The sequence below is a fragment of the Mus caroli genome, chromosome X (assembly GCF_900094665.2).
Source record: "Mus caroli chromosome X, CAROLI_EIJ_v1.1, whole genome shotgun sequence".
NCBI classification, from domain to species: domain Eukaryota; kingdom Metazoa; phylum Chordata; class Mammalia; order Rodentia; family Muridae; genus Mus; species Mus caroli.
The window spans coordinates 72,343,322-72,350,961 of NC_034589.1; positions in this window are offsets into that span (position 1 = coordinate 72,343,322).

The window sequence follows — 7,640 nt, forward strand, 5'->3', positions numbered from 1 at the left end:
ACTGGACCTGATCTTCAGCTAAGACATGTAGCACAGGTGAGTAGCCTTGGGGAGAGAGGCTTAGTACCATAATTAGGAACATAGAGTATGAACATTGTGTGATGGATGACTCTCAGCATAATAAAATATAACTTTTGTTAAACTATGTGTATCTACCTTCTTACTTGTGACAAATGGATATAAAGGTGGAAAAATCAATAATATATCTAAAGGTTAAAATTTTAAAAGTTCATTATGCAAGTAGTAAAGAAGGTTAGGATCCATGGAAATGTCTGGATAGAAAAGAAAGATAAAAGATTTATGCAACTTGTAATAAAGATAAAGATGGGTGCATGTTTCCAGAGTGGAAAGAGAAAACAGAAAGTTTATGGCAGTTGTGAAGGTCTGAGTTAATGACTGAAGTCATGTGGAAGATTAGACTTAAAAACAATACACATAATATTAAAATTTCAAAGTTCAGAGCTTAGCACATTGATGTTAAATCTCCACTTAAATCAATGGAGTTCTCATATATTATTAATCTACACTTGGTAGCAATTATAGCTGTCTACTAAAACTCTGACACATAAGTGTCACAGGCTCAAAATATTTAAATCTCCTTTGGTTTTTCTAAATGTATTCATGTTTGTGTTGATAACTTTCCATGGATTATCTATGTTGCTGCTCAAACACATGAGGCTTCTCTAGCTGTCTGCAGACACTTACTGTCTGCTTTCTCTGTACTGGCAGCCCTAAAACAGATCAACACAAACAATGGTTCTAAAGTATATATTTAAAACTTTTATCTCCTGTGTCAACTTTGGGAGATTCATGTTGCTCAAGGCACTCCCTAAAGGTCTCTAGAAGGCTCAAGCATGGCAAAGACAGGCTTTGCCCTATACTCTTCTCTCTCCCTTGTTTACAACCCTTGGATTACATTCCTAAAACTATCCCCCAAGGTACATTCCCTTATTTTGCTACTGAATTACTACATAGACAACTCACCAATGTCCAACTATCAAAATTCATTATTTGACTAATATGTCCAATCAAGACTTACCATACTCATAGTAGCACAGAATTCCCCTTAAAAAACGCACTCCTGAAAAAAAAATCTCTTGCTGCTGCTGCTGCTACTTGCTGTCTGTCTTTGCCTGATCCAGAGACAGCACCCGTGATCCTCACTCCCACCCCATCCCCACTCCACCCCCACTTCCCCCTCCAGACTAATACATTTTTGTGCTGAGAACTTGGTGTCTGGGTGTGGTCTGTACTAATTCTGAAAGACCACCCTCCCCTGCATTCCCTATAATTGCCGAGCACAAGCCATAATTGAACAATCTCACTTACTGCTAAAATGTCAAAAACATAAACAAAGTGTGTGTGGGGGAATAAGGGATTAACAGCTCAGGAGTAACTTCCCAAAGCAAGAATACTTTAGATGAAAAAAAAAATTGTCCCCCTCAAGTTTACCCTGACATCTCAAGCAAAACATCACAAGGAAGCAAAAAGTTTATCTGAAGGGTTAAAGACCAAATAGACTCAGATGAACTGAGAAATTCTGGACAGAAAATGTGACTTCACTTATAGGTGTATGGGCTGCTAAATTGAGGGAAGCTTCTAACAAGTCAACCAATACTATCCTTTGAGTACAAACTATCACTCTGAGACTGTAGTATAACTGACCATCAGAAGGAATCTTCCATCCTAAAAGTCCCCCCTATTCCATTATAATAATACTTATTTTCCCCAGGAACACCTGCACACAGTCCGCATTTCCATGGAGAGACCATGTCCCTTAAATTGTTCTGATTAAAAGGAATACTACTCAGAATGAGAACATTCTGAGTTTTGCAGGCAAATGGATAGAACTAGATAATATTGTCCTGAGTGAGATAACTCAGACCCAAAATGACATGCATGATATGTACTCACTAATAAGTGGATATTAGCAAAAAAAAAAAAGCATAGAGAATACTCAAGATACAGTACACAGAACTCAAAAAGCTCAACAAGATGAAGGACCCAAGTGAGGATGCCTCAGTCCCACTTGGGAAAGAGAAGAGAGCAATAACAAGTGGGGAGGTGGGGAGAGACCTGGGAGGGAAACTGGACCAGGATAGGGGAACCTGGTCTGGTATTGAGTGAGGGAAAAGGACTGAAGCCCTGAGGGCCAGAAGTAAGAATGTAAACAGGCAACCTCAGGAAATAGGAAGTTGGGGGGACCACTAGAATGCATCAGAGACCTGGAAGGTAAGAGACTCCCAGGACTCAAATGGAGGGACCTTAGATGAAATGCCCAACAGTAGGGAGAGGGAACTTATAGACCCTACCTCCAGCAGGAAGACAGGGCATCAAGTGAGGGATGGGGTTGCCATCCCACAGTCAGATCTCTGACTCATAATTGTTACTGTCTGAAAGAATTACAGAGATGGAAATGAAGAGGAGCCTGAGAAAAAGAAGGTCCAGCAACAGGCTCAAAGTGGGATCCAGTTCAAGGGAAGGTCCCAAGGCCTCACACTATTACTGAGGCTATGGAGAGCTCACAAAAAGGGATCTCTATCAAGACTTCACTCAAAAAAGACCCAACAAGTAGCTGAAAGTCAGATGCAGATATTTGCACCCAACCAATGGACAGAAGCAGCTGACCCCTGTTGTTGAATTAGGGAAGGCTGAAAGAAGCTGAAGAGAAGGGCAACCCTGTAGAAGGACCAGCAGTCTCAACTAACCTGGACTCCCAAGATCTCTCAAAACAGTGGACCACCAAACAGACAGCATACACCAACTGATATGAGGCCCCCAACACACATACAGTAGAGGACTTCTGGGTCTGTGTTCACTGAGAGATGATGCACCTAACTCTCAAGAGACTGGAGGCCCCAGGGAGTTTAGAGGTCATGTGGGGTGGAGGGTGGGACATCCACATGGAGATGGGGTGGGGTGGGGAGGTGGGGTGGGATGTGGAGCAGTTGGAGGGTGGAATGTGGGGTGGGGAATGGAATATAGAGTGTAAAAAATAAATCAAAAATAAAATATAATTTATAATAAAAATAGAAAATTTTAAAAAATGATCCTGTTTCTGGAGATAACTGCTTCTTTGAATTCTAAGTTGCCTTCATCAATCTGTATCTAAGATTATCCAAACACATGGATTATATAAATGCTCTGAAGGACTTAACCAATGTCTGGGTCCTGTTCCTTCATAAATTGGAACTGAGGCTCCACATCTGTGCTTTCTCCTATAGGCTTTCTCTGAATCCCAACTGCATTGGTAAATCCATACTATGAATAGGCACTAGAAGACAACAAGCTGGTAACAAAAGGACATTTTACTGAATTTCAACTACATGTAAATTTCATGATACATATAATGTCACCCCAAACAAGTTTTATCAAACTTATTCATATTATTCTTATTACACTGTGATTTTTGTCTCCTGATTTTCATTCTTAAACAAATCCATTCCTGGATTCCTATTCATCTCATGTGTCCATAGCATGGGATATCTGCTTTAAAAGAGCTTAACTATACCCTGTAACATATATGTACAAAAATATTCTTTGGGATTATTATTCTAGCTACCATAGCTGCTACAATTACCCCTGCCTTGGCATCAGTAGCCTTAGCTTAGTCTGTCCACACTGCAGCAAATGTCAATTCTTATCTTTCAAAGTCACTACCAAGTTACAAGAACAAACTCATATTGACCAACAAATTCCTAAAAGATTAGATACTCTTGAGACTGCTATCATGTGACTTGAAGAGCATCAAGAAGTTGCTCTGCCAGCAACTTAAATGTGACACAGGTTTTCACGGTATGTGTGCCACCCTATTCACTGTTAACTATACTCAGAGATGTAATAACATTTATAAACACCTCAGAATGGTGTTTAGTTCTCCTTTATAACAAGATATGTCTAGGTCAGATAAACAGTTTCCCCTCCAAATTAAAAAAAAAAAAGAACAAACTCAAAATATATCTCTATCTAGACGGGAAGATGTATCTAACTGCCTCAATCCTTCTAATTGGTCTTCAGGATTAAATCTCAAAATATTGTTCTTTATATTAATATTAATAGCCATTTTGTCTGTCTGCTTCATCCTCTCAGTCCTCCTTCCATGTCATTGCCAATTTTTCAAAAGGACCACCTACCACAAGGTCATACTAACTCAGGCTGTCCTCCAGTACACTATGCCTAGACCAGCTAGCTCTTCACTAGTGACCACCTCCACGGGCATGCTTCCTTAATAAAAACAAAAGGAGGAACTGTGTTGATGCAATATCCTGAAAATGTTTCTTAATTTTTTAGAGACAGGAACTATTACTGGACCTCATGTTCAGAGTTAATAACACACCTTAAAGTTACATAAGACTTCAGACTGCTATCAAACTGTGTACTTCAACTGTTTCCTTAACTTGCCTTTAAGAGAACATTGCAGCAACCAACCTACTTGCAATGGATTTCCCATGTAATCAACTTTTACAACCTAATATAATGCAGAGCTGCAATCTTAAATTATATAATCTTTAATGCCTCTGAGCCAGAATTTGTAAATGTATGTATGTCTATCATTTTCTGAAAGCAGCAAATGCAGATGTTGAAAGCAACTACCTAACATCTACCATAAAATTTAAAAGCAACAATTTATGGATATAGGTTGATTTAAAAAAATAATGTTTGTTATTTGTGTCAACTGAGATCCGTTGGAATCAGTGACTACTGTTAAAGCAGTTGAGCTGGCCTGCTCCTTGCCAACTGCAGCATGTGGGAGAGCAGGTCCTGAACCTTGCCTAGGCAGCACAGTAGAGCTGGACCTGGTTGAGGCAGGGAATGTTTCCACAATGAGATGTTTCTCTAAGCTTTGTGTGTGTGCATGTATGTTTATTTGGGGTGAGGGAAAGCTGTAAGAGCAAAGGACAGTTTTGAGAGGATGGGGAGATGAGTGGGACTGGTGTGCATGATGTGAAACCCACAAAGAGTCATTAAGAAGTTTTTTAAAAACTGTTAAAGATTTCTGTAAAGTGTCACATTCCTTCTCCCATGTGACGTTTTCTATGCTATTCAATAAAGACTCATAAAAGCCCTTTGTTAAATACATAAAGCTCATAGGACAGACAGACAGCAAACACACAAAGACAGACACATAGCAAACACACAAAGACAGACTAGACAGACTCACAAGATGACCTTCAGACAAACACAAATTCAGAATCATACAGGAAAGGATGATAGATACATGGAGCATGAAGTAGAGAATTCAAATATGAACTTGATACTTGTTAAATGACCCCAAGAGGGAGTGGTTTTCTTTCTTTCCTTAATGCATTATTGATTATATAGAGTTAATCACTCGTATATATTTAATGTATAAACATGACACAATTTCAGTTGCTGTGGTGAAATATCTTAACAAGAGGAAACTTGATGGAGAAAGAGGTTTATTTTAGTTTACAATTTCAGACAAACCAAGGTAACAAGCATTTTAAGCAACTGGTCATATATATCTACAGTCAAGAGCAGAAATAAATGCATATGTGTTTACTTGTTTGCTTGTGCTTAGATTAGTTTCTCTATATACAGTTTAGGACCCCTGAAGAATGGCCAGTGCCACCCAGAATGGGCTGGGTCTTCCCATATCAATTAATTTAAGACAATTGTCCTACAGACATGCCCACAGGCTAACCTGATCTAGACAGTCTCTCATTGAAATTACCTTCTAGGTGTGATTGATGGTCATGTCAAGTTAACAGTTAAAGCTAACCATCATAGGCACACAAAACTAAATCTATTTCTTGCCTCAGAGTATACACTTCTGTGAGACAGACGCATCACTGAACCAAGATAAGGAAAGTGCTATTTCTTCATCTTGCTGGAGTTGTGTTTGGACAATAGCAAGGAAGCCATAATTTGGAGCAAAGAAAGAAAAAGAGACAGATTTGTGGGTGAATAAAATATCTAGATGGATAATCTCCAGAGAATAATTATAATTCTTTTTAAATAGCACTGTAATTGAAATTAGGAGATATAGCAGTGTCAATACAGTGGCCATAATAAACTGTGGGTTTGTGTATTCAATGAGGTAGAGAGGCAAGGTGAAGGTTTTGAAATAGAAATAAAAGATAATACATCAGATATTTTTAATGAATCACCTTTGGCCAATGACATCAGTCCAACTAGTAGCTTGGCATATGTCCTTGTAAAAGCACTTCTTATACAAGGTTGCTCTGGTTTCCATGGAAGCTTGTGTTTCTGGAAGGATTTGTGACAGTTACTGCCATGTGTTAGAATTCTTTCTTCATAACCTCTCACTTTGATTTCACTTTTTGCCATAGAGTTTACACAAGGGACTCCATTTTGATCTTGATGACTTTGGCATTTTTTTAAAATCACAAAATAGCATAGGGAGTTAGAGGCAAGAAAATTATCCTGAGGATGAGGTCTGATTGCATATGGTCTCCTCCATACTAATAAAAGGTGTGTTGTTAACTTCCGCTGAGGATTTTAAAAAGAGACATTACAAGATTGTTTTACAAATTTGAATGTGTGTAATTGTGTCTGTGTGAATTTAGTCTATGTATGTGATGTATGTACAAAAATGTATGTAGGTATATGAACCTGTGTATACAGACAGAGGCCAGAGGGGGACAGTATTCAATCTATAAGCTTCTGCCTTATTCCTTTGAGATATGGTCTCTCATTGAATCTGAAACTAGTCTGGTAACCAGAAAGCCCCACTGATTTTATTATATATGCCCACTTACCTGATGGACTGGTAGTACAACTGGGTGTACCCACACCGGGCTTTATGTATGGGTTTGTGGCCCTGAACTTGGGTTCTTAGAAACTTGTTCAACAAGCACCTATTGAATCATTTCCAGAACCTTTCAAGATGTTCTTTAAGGTCTGCTGGTATCTGTATTGTACTTACACACAAGTCTCAAGGATGATGCCACAAGACAAAAGATAAGGGTGTTCCTATCATTCTGATAAGGGAACATTTCGACTAGAGATACTCATCAGAATTTGATGTGGACTATAGTATGTATTTTCGTGGGATAGAGGTACAGGGAGAGGGGATAAGGAAAAGAAAGAGAGGAAAGAAAAAGGAGGGAGTAAGAAGAAAGAGAGAATGATCAAAACGTTTATTCTAAAAAAATAAAAAGTTACATCATCACAGAAATATTCTTGTTATTCACCGTAGATCTATAAATGCCATACATTGACTTAGCAATGCTCCAAGGGGGAAAATATCCTCTCACATTTAACCCATCTGTCAGCCTTAGATTCACTCCTAAACAGACCTTATCTAACCTGTATTTGCTCAGTGAGTACCAACTTTCTTCTTCCATTTAACCTTAGACAGCTAGGACTTCAACCATTGGTGAATTTTTGCTTTCTCAGTTTCTAATAACATTAAAAGTCCAATTTTTCTTGCCCATACAGTCATCAGTGTGCCACTCTCCATTAGAGTATGGTCTACTTACCAAGTGACACACCCTTAAAAAAAAACTGAGGCTCTCTCCCCAGAAGCCATCAAGTGCCAATAGTGTCTCTGTTAAGAATGGGGACTTATGCTGAGACAAAAGGGTGGACCATCTAGAGACTGCCACATCTGGGGATCCATCCCATAATCAGCCTCCAAACGCTGACACCATTGC